Genomic DNA, 13239 nt, shown 5'->3' on the forward strand with positions numbered 1-13239 from the left:
ATTATATTTCTACGTGGACTGTTCTCTCAATACTAATTATTTTCAAATTTTAAGAATAGTTTGAGACATCTCTCTAAAGTGTACTCTACATGATCTCTTCTTTTAATATTAATTATTGATATTTTAGTCCAACTTTTCGATATTTTAAATTGTATTTACACTTTGACTATAATTTTTTCTTTTTTCGAAATAATATGGGAATATCTACGTCAATGAGAGCGAAGATGGTGGATCTTTTTTCAATTACTTATTAATATAATATATTTGGGATAAAAACCCATAAATTCTAATAGAAAATATCACAAAATGAAAATGAGAACAAGAAATGTTGAAAGATCCATGCTCTGGATTGGGGTTGAAATTATCCGCCTTTACTTCCCCAACATAGACGTTGACACGTGGGCCCATAATCAAACCAATTTAAAAGGAAGTTATGTAAGAGCTAGCAGTGTTGTTCGATTGATTGAGCATCCTCATGTAACATGTCATAATAAAAAGTACTATAATAGCAAACAGAGAGATGAAACTTAGTACGTAATAGTAGCGCTGTAGGCAACAGCCATACGAAAGCACGAGAAAAATTAAGGAGCCGATTATGTAATTATGTAAATTAGAACTCCATGCATTTGCAGCCTTGCAGGTGATGACGAGCCCCCTGCGTTGATCTCCTTGAGCTTTTGTTCTAGCTAGCTCCGCCATGGATTACTCAGTGAGGTGGGTTTCACCGACGATGCTACGAGAGGAAGATGCCTTACTTGACGGCATACACAACCCAATAGTAATCTTGTACACGCCGGATAATTAATCCAATATTTTTGGAGAACAATCAAATACCAGGATGGAGAGGATCTGTTGATAACTCGGATTGCTGAGCCTGGAGCTGGTATCATCGCTAATGGTGCTGCACTTCTGAATTAATGTCTGTGAGCACAAAAGCAAATGTCATACCGATCTCTCTCTCATTTCTTATTTAATCTGTCGTGTCAGCAATGGTCAATGTGGAATATCTCATGTTTAATTATCTAATAGTCAATGTGGGGCGGTTGGGATGTGCTTCGACCATGCTCATGAAATCACCGTGCATATCATCATCAGATTTATTGATAAAATAGGCGTCGATGCTAGCAAGTCTGGACAGGTGCTGAATACCGAAATCAAAACCACCTACAGCTGAAATGAAATCAAACTAGTTGATGTAGAGCTGAAGATCTTTCAGCACTGGCATAGCCCCTTCCTGAATCACAAACGCACCATAAGAAGTAGATGCAAATTTAAATCTCTGCAATTGTTGAAACCCTGGCCTGACGATGCTGATGTGCCCGGTCTTTGAGAGGCCTCCGTCTATGCATAATACCAAATTGAGCAGACCAGGTATGCTTCCTACAAATTCAAATTCTTCCTGCTCCATCGGCTCAGAAAGAAGTATTGATAATGATTCTAGCTTGACAAGGGACTTCAGCCATTCTCGTAGAACCTTCCAGAGTTTTGGAACGAAAACTGCAACCCTATAGATGCTATTAAGAGCTGGGAGAAAATCATGCACTCCAATGCTCTCATGTGTTCTTAACCAAATCGACAGCTTCTGAAGGTTGCGCAGTTTACAGAGGGACGACATTAGCTTCTCCTTGTATGCTTTATCGCCTTCTGTATCATAACTTAACCAACGGATACCCAGACACCTCAGATTTGTTACTTCACCAAGCTCTTCGACAAAGTCCAATGAGTATGTCAAGATAATGATAGGGTTAAGCTCTAGCAAGTTCTTTAGGTTTCCAATCCCATCTGGCAGTTTTGTGTCTAACGACACAAGCAGATGCTCCAACCGTTTAAGCCGTGTAACAGCTTGTGGAAGCACACTGATACGAGTGTATTCTGCATTCAGGATCTCTAGGCACTGCAAATCACCAATTTCTGATGGAAGTTCAGTTATAGGTGTCCGAGCGACATTCAAGTATCTCAGCTGAGAAAGTCTTGCAATATTTTTGAGGTGATGATTTTCAAGAAAGCTACAACCTTGCAAGTCCAACAGACGCAGAGAACTGAATTCCATCACACACGACAGCACTTGCTTGTGGTACATGAAAACACTGAGTGATCGAAGATGAGAAGTATTATTCTGTTTGGGAGATATGTTCACATCTCCATCACTGTCATCTGCCATAACAGAGAGACGACGAACTTTAATATTTTGTAGGAGCTTTGAATGACCGCTTAACAACATACAAAAGTTATCTTCGGTAGACATATGAATGAGGAAATCCAGGATAGTGTCATGCACTCGACAAGCCGCTGCCTTACCATCATATCCTATGCTTAATGGCTGTACTAAGCTACTGTTGATAAGTTCATGGAAACACTTGTCTCCTAATTGTATCAGATCTTGTCCATCTTCACCGTGAATGAAACCCTCAATAATCCATCCGTGCACTACACGAGTCCTTTCAATCTCATAATCTTCAGGAAATGTAGCCAAGTACAATAGGCAACTTCTTAGATGGTATGGAAGCTCCATCCTTCTCATTGTATCTACATGATCAGAACTCTCTCCAAACGCAAAACCAACAGATCTTCGTACCCGATTCCAGAGATCCTTTTCTGTTCTTCTAGTGGCCAATAAACTGGATATAGAAATGATTGCCAGAGGTAAACCACCACATTTTTTCAGAATTTCATCAGAAGCTTCTATGTGGTCTGAAGGACACTCCTCTTTAGACGAAAAAATTCTCTTGAAAAATAACTTTTTTGAGTCGATGTCAGAAAGTGGTTTGATCTGATAGACAAGACCATGAGATGAGCTGCATGATTCAGCTACCCCTGTTACACGTGTTGTGATGATTATTCTGCTTCCAGAACTATTCTTAACAAATGCATACTTTATAATCTCCCATGCTTGTGGATCCCATATATCATCAACTACGATAAAATACCTGCCATATACATTTAGGAATATAATAAATCATATATGCATTGCAGGTTCAAATGCATCTCATGCTTTTTCTATGTACGTTCATTTAAACTTCTACAACACCCTACATACAAAACATTGTAGTAACTTCCCCGTTCCATTAATTTACACATGTCCATTGTCTCGTGAAATTATGCATTTTTTAATATCCATGGAGGATTCTAAAAGTGTAATTACAGTGGTTTCACTACGTACCCCTAATTAAATGGTTGGCAAGTAGGAAAGTCACTGTATCATGTCATAATATCCGTGCAAGGATGGTCACTACACATTGACTCTTTCATGAGACTACCATAGTGATAAAAGTTATGCTTTGTTTAGTTAGGATAATGAGCTTTGCTATATTGGTCTCTATTAGCAGTATTCTACTGCTAGTATTATCGTCGATAGAAGAATCTCAACAGTGAATTTAGTGTTTTAGGAAAAAAAACACCTAGTACCAGATGTCAATGTGGTACTATAAATACATTTGATCGTTGGATTAGAAATTTGAGGTTGACATGATTGTACTTTGAAATTATCAACTTCGTACTCATGATGGCTCTAGAGTGGTGGTGACTGGACTAGTTTGGGGGCAGGCACACATTTGAAATAAAATCATGATGCTTCCAATGATTAAAAGACACCTTCAACATGCAAACACTAAGTTGTCGTTACACACCTCTTATATTTGAGGAAATCTCGGATTTTGCTGATGACTTCATGTTGATCTCCTGCCGTTACAATGGCATCCTCCTTCATGGTAATTTGAGATAATATCGAGCCCAAAATCTTGGTAATATCTGGAGTTCGTGAAATTGGCACGAATGCTCGACATTCAAAGTTTGCTCCAAGCGAGTTGTAGACCTGGTTAGCTAGAGTTGTCTTTCCTAACCCTCCAAAACCGACTATAGAGACAACTTTCAGCTGATCAGGTGACTCATCTTCCTCGTCCTTTAGCCACTTGATAAGCTCTTCTGTTGGGGCATCGATGCCAACAAGCTCTGATGCATCTTTGAAGATGGCAACCACTCGTGTGTCGACAACTGGCTTTCTTGTCATGTAGGAGGCTTCATCGATCTTATACCTTGCATATCGCTCGCTAGCTTTCTTAACCTAGGAATTGATGTTCTTGATCTCCTTGGCTATCTGATGGCGAATCATGATGCCATTTGTCAGCCTCTTGTATTTTCCAATAAGAGTCCTGAGACCTTCAACCTTGGGACTGGATTCATGGTGAATGTGAACCATTAACTTATCTATGTTGTCTTCAATGTCATAGGACAGCTCACGGACATCCCTGACCCTAAGCTTGGCTTGGTGGTCAGGTTCCTCCACATTGGTCATCTTCTGAAGGAAGCCATGCATAGCCTCGAGCTCTTGCTTGAGGGCCTCGATGTCACCACGTACGTTCTTGAGCGCCTTGCATTCATCGCTCAACATGGCGGCCAGCTTCGTCAGAACAGCACCCATGACGCCTGTCGATGAGCTAACCAAAAGTTCTGCCATTTTTTGCTCACACGGTCACTCTATGTGCTGGAGAAGGTTTATGTGTGCGCTTAGAAAGGGCAATGCATGTATGTATGCAGTGGTGGCGTTGTTCTGAATTAAAGGTTCTACAGATCTATCACCTGACAGATCTCGGGGCTGGATCATTATAAACTGATTTCTTTTGCCCTTTTCTAGAAGCAGATCCAGGCGTGACATCGATCAGAGTAATTTGGTCTCTGATGGTCTTGGTTGCATCAATGCACCATGTTACTATTGTCTGCAGCATAGACTATACTGGACTACTGGCCGTGGCTCGTCTGTAGTGAGAACAGGCATCGCATCTAACGAGAAGAATCAGCGTGCTCTGTCTTGGGTATGATGACTTGGACTGCACGAAGTAGATAAATATGATCTACAGTAGACTATGTAGGAGCAGTTTCTTTACTCTCAAAAGCGATACAGTAAATTATTAAACTAGCTCTAATAATCAATTAATGGTAAAAAGGCTCAAGTTAATCTCAATTGAAATAACAGTTTCTCGTTCGAGTGAAGAGGTGGCACCTTTGATCATTCTATGGACCGGTGGTCAAACCGGACAGGAACCAGCGACATTGGTGGTTCGGTCGTTTTGCTCAAAGACTGTTCCTGCAATCGAGCCGGTAAAAAACTAGTGAACTATGTGGTTTCGCTAGACCAGAAAACGTTTTTGTGGGCGCAACAAAAGGTAGCTAGTAAGCGGTTTACTTTTTGGCGACATGCAAAAATGGCGATCATTCTGCTAATCTAGCAGGCTGCCCGCGGAAACCATTTTCGCAGGCGGCGGAAGCGATTAAGTCACATTTAGGAAATGACTTTTCACGGGCGGAACATGGCGTCAGCCGCATGCAAAGATGTATTTTCTCCGACGACTGATGCCATGTGCCGCTAGTGATATCCCCGGCCTACTATAACTTGTTCCTACCGAGCTCACTCTATTTTATACCTTCACTCCCTTCGGGAAAAAAAATAGAGGGGCTAATTTTAATCTTGTAATAGATTTAACTGAGCAAAGTTAGTGCACTGCCTCTATCTCCTATGTTGTTCATGTTTTTATGCAAATTAAGCTTTTAGTTTAATAGGTAGAAAAGGAAAAAGTGTTTTTTTAAAAAAAATAGCCATGGTTCCGTATTTGTTAATTCCAAGCCATATACATATTTTTTGTGAAAATCTTTTTTATTGTTGTAGTCTCACCAAATATATATATTTTTTTTGCAATTAGTGCTCCATGAGTGTAGATCACAGTGGATGGATACCTCTAGATATAGTATAGAGAGAAAGCCCCTTATCTAGTCTGGAGAGAGAAACCCTAATCTAGATATAGTTTATATATATATATATATATATATATATATATATTGTAAAATAACATAACAATGCCTAATTTTTTATCTTTCTTTTGGTGTATATAATGGATGTTTTTTTAGGGAGTAATAATTATTTTCTTGTTTTTTCATAATTCTTACATCTTAGTACAAACTCTTCAGAATTTTAATCTTTATGTTGGTATATGGAATGAATGCTTTATAGAGAGTAACAATTATTATCAAGTTTTTTCCTAATACTGAGACGTTAGTATAACCTCTTAAAAATTTAATCAATATATCGATGTACGGAATAAATGTTTCGTAAGAAGTAATTATTATCTTCATGTTTTTCCATAATTCCAACATGTTAGTATAACCTATTCAATTTTTTAATCTTTATATCCTATAAATAATCATATGTAAATGGTATTAAAATATTTTTGCGGGCATACTATAAGCACATATTATCAAAATATTTTGTGGCATGAATATCGTTTTTTTTGTGTGTCATTGCCAAGCCTTCTACGTAATCACACTTTTCAAGCGGTTCGTTTTCCATTAGCATACTTTGCAAACTATTTAAATGATGTGTTTTTAAAAAAAATCCTATATAGAAGTTGTTTTTAAAAATCAAATAATTCCTTTTTACATTTAACAATTGTTAATTAATCATGTTTTATTGCAATTTTTCATTTAAAAATCGATGGTATGAAAGTGAAATTGTTGGTGCGAAATTAAAGTAGGATAACCCGTAGCCGTAGAAAGCCATCGTTTCTTTATAAAAGAAAGAAAACGCAAGTCAATATTTTTAGAGGGGTCTCATTTTTTTACCACGAGGGAGCGCTCCAAATCTCCAGCACAAATTGCCTCCAAATAATTCCCGCCGATCTAAAAAGTTTCCCACCAAATATTCAATAGTACAAATGTTAACTGAAATTTTTTGACGGTACAAAATAAAAATAAGATAATTTATAGTTGTAGAAAACCATCTTTTCTCTAATAAATCAATGGGAAATTTTACCATGCAACTTGGGGTATTATTGCTCAGGACTTTTATAGACTATGTGCTGACTTCAGTGCTTCAGTTATCAACCTAGAAGCTATAAATTACTCTTACATCACTTTAATCCCGAAGAAACCAAGTCCAAGAACACCGAATGACTTTAGGCCTATTTCCTTGATGAACTTCTGTATTAAAATAGTCTGCAAAATTCTGGCTGACAGACTCCAAGCTCATATGGCACAACTGGTCCATCAAAACCAATATGGATTTGTCAAAGGAAAATCAATTCAGGATTGTTTGGCTTGGGCCTTTGAGTACATTTATCAATGCAAAGAATCAAAAAAAAAAAGAAATTTTCTTCTTAAGCTGGACTTCACAAAGGCCTTTGACACTATTGAGCATAAAGCTATCCTCTCGGTTATGTTGGCAATGGGGTTTCCTCAAACTTGGATAAACTGGATGGAACAGATCTTTTCAACAGCAGTTAGTCTTAAGTATTCTGGGAAATTAATGGGGTGCCAGGGAGATTCTTTAAATGCAAGAGAGGAGTAAGACAGGGTGATCCTCTCTCCCCCCTGCTGTTTGCCCTAGGTGCTGATTTGTTACAAGTTAGAGTCAGCAAGTCCCACACTAATGATTTGCTCAATTTGCCGATCCTGGTTAGAGATGATGGTAATTTTCCAATCATTCAGTATGCAGATGATACGCTTCTATTCATGGAGGCTTCTGCTCCCCAATTATTTTTCCTCAAGGCTCTCCTTAATTCCTTCAGCGTAGCTACAGGCTTGAAACTGAACTTCTCTAAATCTTGTCTGATCCCGATAAATCTTGATGAAGAGAAAGCAACCAATCTGGCCAATACCTTTGGTTGCATGGTGGGGAAGCTGCCTTTCACCTATCTGGGATTACCCCTAGGAACTACAAGACCAAAAGTGATAAATTTTGCCCCCTCACGGATAGAATTGAACGAAGATTGACAGCAAACTCTTTTTTTTTCTCTCTTACGGAGATAGGGTAACCCTCATCAACTCGGTACTATCCTCACTGACAACTTATTACATGTGTACCCTATCTCTTCCGACCTCTGTCATCAGCACAATTGATCGAGCTCGCAGGCATCGTCTTTGGAGAGGGAATGATCTTACTTCATCCAAAAAATCAGTGGCAGCATGGTCCAAGGTATGTTGGTGTTAACGCCAGAATTTAGAAATAGCCATTGAATAATCATGAACAGTGACCGAATCAGACAAGAAACAAGGGCAATCGGACTGAAGAAAAGGTGGAAAACGACTCGGATTTAGCCGATGGTGTATGAATCGGATTGGAAAAGAAGTCCGATTGACTTAGAAGCATGCAGATAGATTCGGAAACAAACTAGAGTCCATGTAACCTTTTATATATAAATATTAGAGTTTGTTTCCGATAATGTCTCTAGTTAGAGAGTCCGATCGGGACTTGTTTGTTTTCTTTTATCTATTAGGGAATAGTGTCGTATCCAATAGGGATTAGAGTTAGAGTCCAAATAGGATTTGTTTGTTATTTTTTTATCTATTAGGAGTTGTGTGTCACGTTCGACATGGATTACTATCCGCCCTGGGTATAAACATGTATGTCTGGGGTCATTGTGTAACATCTACATCATAATACATAGATCAATTACTTTCGGCGCATCGTCACCCTCTTCACCGAGGTTTCAATACCGGCGGAACATGGCACCTGACGCAGGGCTGCATCATCTTGATCTCCGGCAGAGGGGTAAGTCCTATGTTCCGTTGGCCATGGTAATCGCATCGGCTAGATTGGAACTGTCTCGGTTCGGTCCGATCTTGTAATTTGGTTGCGCGATTGCTAGTTATCGTATTAGTTCAGCTTGAGTTACTCCTGTATCTTGGGTTGATCTGGTCGACCACTTTGAGTAGTTTACACCGATTTGATATTTGCTATTTGACATCTTCAATCTCGTACTGTCTCGGTTCGGTCTAATCTATTAGATTGTGTTTATCAAATAGTTTATATCAGATTGATGTATCTTGCTCATTGTTTTATTGGAGTACCAGCCGATAAGTTATCAATCACCGACTCATCGGCTTGATAGCAATCTAGATCTGTTTAGTATTTATCCTGACATTGCTAGGCAGAATCTTGAACTGTCTCGGTTCGGTCCAATCTTCTATGATTATTCTTAGTAATCTAGGCTAGATATTTTATAGATCTTGGTTGATCGTCAATCGTTTAGAGTCGATGATCTTTGTTAATTTACATGTTCATTATATTTATATCAATAGAGTAGCCAATTGCCTTATTTTACTACCTTTACACTAATCGGCTAGATTTACGTAGATCTGTAATTAGTTTATGCTGCATCGGCTTACGAGCTTCACATGCTAGTTGGTTTTAGCAATAATTGGAAAGAAATCACTGTATATTTAACTATTTGATTCTATATGTATCGGACTCCCAGCCAATCCAAGCTCTCAACAGCCGATCATTCAGCCTATCAACTAAACACTACTACATCAACATCCGATCGGTTGGATTTTCAGTTGCCTATCGGCCCGATAGTCGATCGACTTGCTTTACTATTAATCTTGTTAGTTGCAGGATCAAACTGACTGGCAAGCCCATGCATTTTAAGAATTTAGGTCATACACTGGAGCATTCTAGGAAGTGACTCTCGGGCCTTCGCGTGTGACACATTGGATCATATTTTCAACGTCAACAGCCGCACTGCCGCTCCCCTTCGCTCCTCTCTCGCGCCGCTTATCTCCTTCGCCGATCGCCGCCGCCGAGCGCCACTCCTCTCCCTCCTCCTGTGTGTCGCCTCTCCCTTCACCCGTCCTCTCCCCTCCTACGCGGCGGCCTCGCCGTCGTCCTTCGTCACTCCTCGGTCGCGCGTCGCCTCTCCCCGTTTCGACAACACTCCCTTCCCTTCTCTCCCTCTCTTCCTCCCGTCGTCCGTCACCGCCTCTGCTCACCAACCATCGCATCCGCCGCTGCTCCCAAACCGTCGCCATCGCCACCCCTCCCTCTGCTTTGGGCAAGCCGAGCACCCCCATCCCCTCCCTCCTCTGTTCTCTCTCTATGGCCAGTGGGGCCTACTCGCCGGCCACCACCTCTCTCCGTGGCGTGTGCCCCATCTGTCCGTGCCCCGCCCTCATTGACCACGGGGCTGGATCATCAGCCATTCACCCTCCCCTCTAGCAAATCGGCCCCTTTTGCTAGCCGTATGCTCTCTCTCCTCGTGGGCCCCCACAGTCAGCCTCTGTACCCTTTCTCCCTCCTTGAGTCATGGATGAGTGGGCCCCTTCTGTTAGCCCACTCTCTCCTCTCAATTGTGTCAATGCCAAGTGGGTCCAGCCTGTCGGCTCGGTCTCCTCTCTACATCGCTGACATCAGTGCCTCCATTTAATTGCGCAATAAATAATTTAAGTCTTTTCTATTTAGTTTAAAAATATAGTTAAACTTCTAAAATTCAAAACTAATTCATCCGGTCTTCGTTTTAGTCCATTCAAAATTCATTAAAAACCAGAAAAATGCCAGAATCTATTAAAATAGTTTCTTTCTTTGTTTCAGTAGTTTTATAGCATGTTTTTGCTTGTTTTGCTTTGTTTGTCGTAGGTTTTGACCCCCTCACATCACCAATCGTTCTCGAAGTCATCGCGGAACTTCCTCGTGGGTCAGCACAAGGAAAGTGGCACCCGTCTTTGATTATATTGACCCAATGTTTATAAAATTCCCCATTTTACATTCAAACATGTATTATTTTATAAAAATTTACTTTATTTATCCATTGATTCCCATTTATTATTATTATCATCCCAGGCTTAATTTGACTACAATCAGGGTTAGATGATGCTTTAAAAGTAAATTTAGTAAAGCCTAAAAGCAATTTACATATATTATACATTATAGAAGTAACTTAGAATAATAAAAATAAAGTAACTTGTTACGGCATTAAAAGAAATCTATCATGGGTTAAAAACATAAGTATCTAAAAATTAGATTTAATCAACATATCATATATGTTTACCTCACAACGAATTTACTTCTAATGTCATGATAAGTTACTTTCTTTTCATTTTAAGTTACTTCTATAATATGTGTAAATTATTTTTATGTTGCATTAAATTTAAGAAATAACTTAAAACAAAGTAAAATAACTTGTTACAGCATTAAAAGAAATTGGTTGTGGGGGATAAAAACATAAGTCTATCTAAAAGTTAGATTTAGTAACTCATCATAGCTACCCCATAACAGATTTACTTCTAATGTCATAACAAGTTAATTTCCTTTTGTTTTAATGTCATAATATATATAAATTATGTTTATGTTATATTAAATTTATTTTTATATATCTAAAATGTAATCTAATAAAATCTAAAAGTAATTTGGATATATTATAAAAGTATTTGTATTTTTTTATCACAATATAATCATGTGAGATCTTATTGTAAAGATTTAATTGTTACGGACACAACAGTGTAATCAGATCATAGATGGGATGAATAGTTTAAGAGAAAATTGTATTTAAAGTATATGTGATTCTAATTTACTTGATGGACTAGTAGTATATTTTTTAGTAGAGTGAAACACACGCAAAGAAAGAAAGAACGAAGGGGAGAAAGAAAGAGAACACACGCAGCACAAACAAGTTCGTTCCCGTCGCCTCCAACCGGCCGCCTGCCCTTCGCCGCCCGCCGGCCCTAAGAATATCTTCCTTGACATCGATCTAAGAATATCTAACGGCTCCGTATGTTCACTTTTTAATCCGACTTTGAATTTTATTACATAACAAATCAAGTGCTTTGAAAAGCAAACACTTGTATTGGTCTCTTCAGGGTAACTCAATCAACCGGTAAGACTGGACATCTTTTAAACCAATCAAATGCCTTTAGCATGCATTCGGGTATAAATTGTAACAGGTACATGGCTTTTCCGCAGAAATTCTCTGCATTGTCACTTAAAATCAGAATACTTGATTCAGCTCCCCCGTTGCTTGATCTCACATAAATGAAATAGCATGAACTGAGACCACCACAAATTAAAATGTTATGAACACAGCATGAATTGTGAATTGATCGCGCTGCTGGAGTTGAGGTTGTGATCCTTCTTGTAACGCTTTTTGAGGCTGTCGACCTTGTTCTTGCACTGCTCCTCGCTCTTGCCCCAGTCGCCACCACCGGAGTTGTGCTGCTGCTTGTTCACGGTGGCGGCGACGATCTACCAGTCCTGCACCCTCAGGTTCCCCCGCTTCTGCAGCACGAACCGCTCCGTGTACCCGTCCAGGAGGCAGGCAACGGCCTTGTCGCTCCACTACTCACGGTCCTTCCGGGAATTCGCGGCGGCAGCGGCTGCCAAGCCCAAGAAAATGCCGCCACGACCCTTCTTGCCGCTCTGGCCGCCGCCGCCGCAGTTGGTGAGGAGGGAGGAGCAGTTGTGGCAGACGGAGCTGGCCGCCGCCTGGGCCTCCTTGTTCCGGTTGGCAGGCGACAAGCAGCTGGCATCAACGAAGCTAGAGGGGAAGAGGGGCGAGCTATGAAGGAGGTAGGAGTAGAAGCCATAGCCATGCTAATGCGGAGGCGGCGGGGAGGCCGACGGGCTTGGTCGGGTTTCGGGGGACGGCCGGGGAGTGGCGCCATCGTCATCATCGAAGCGGCCGAAGAGATCGTCGTCGACAGTGGGTATCGACGGAGTCTGTGCGGGATTGATGGGCGAGCGGCTGCGGACGGGCAACCAGCCGGCGACAGGATCGGCGGGCGTCGGGAGGGGCTCTACCCTTCAAACAGTCACAAATTACAATAATACCATAATATTTTTTACCTATATTACCCTTCTACTACACTACTATATAATCTAATCACCACACTATTAACATATCTAAACCATTGGATTACCCATAATGGATGGTTTTGTAATGCAACAGTTTAGACTTCCTATCACGAGCTAAATTTTTATAAAAAATTTAACTATACCACCTCTATATTTGAACACCGCTAAATTTTATATCTCGGATTGAGCATTAAGCTTATTTAAACATTTATATAATTAATATATTTTGTTATAATTTATTTTAGCACCAAAAGAAATTTAAGCATAATTTGTAGTTTGTATATTTACATGAAAATTTTAAATAAGACGAGTGACAAACAAATGTGTCATTATATCTCGGTTTGAGCATTAAGCTTATTTAAACATTTATATAATTAATATATTTTGTTATAATTTATTTTAGCACCAAAAGAAATTTAAGCATAATTTGTAGTTTGTATATTTACATGAAAATTTTGAATAAGACGAGTGACAAACAAATGTGTCATTGTACTTGACTTTAAAAAATAAAAATCAGAGTTAACTCGTGCTGATAATCCACTACAATAATATAATTTAAACCGGTCCATTCAGAACATATTTGTGCTAAGGAAAGAAACAGAAAGCATTAAAAAAAGAGCAGCAAGAAA

The 13239-nt window shown here is 39.7% G+C and overlaps 1 pseudogene; it reads right to left on the reverse strand.

Annotated features, from left to right (window-relative positions):
- Window positions 1-1186: 1186 nt before the first annotated feature.
- LOC102716544 lies at window positions 1187-4453 on the reverse strand (annotated as a pseudogene).
- Window positions 4454-13239: the final 8786 nt, after the last annotated feature.

The sequence above is a fragment of the Oryza brachyantha genome, chromosome 11 (assembly GCF_000231095.2).
Source record: "Oryza brachyantha chromosome 11, ObraRS2, whole genome shotgun sequence".
Lineage (NCBI taxonomy): Eukaryota > Viridiplantae > Streptophyta > Magnoliopsida > Poales > Poaceae > Oryza > Oryza brachyantha.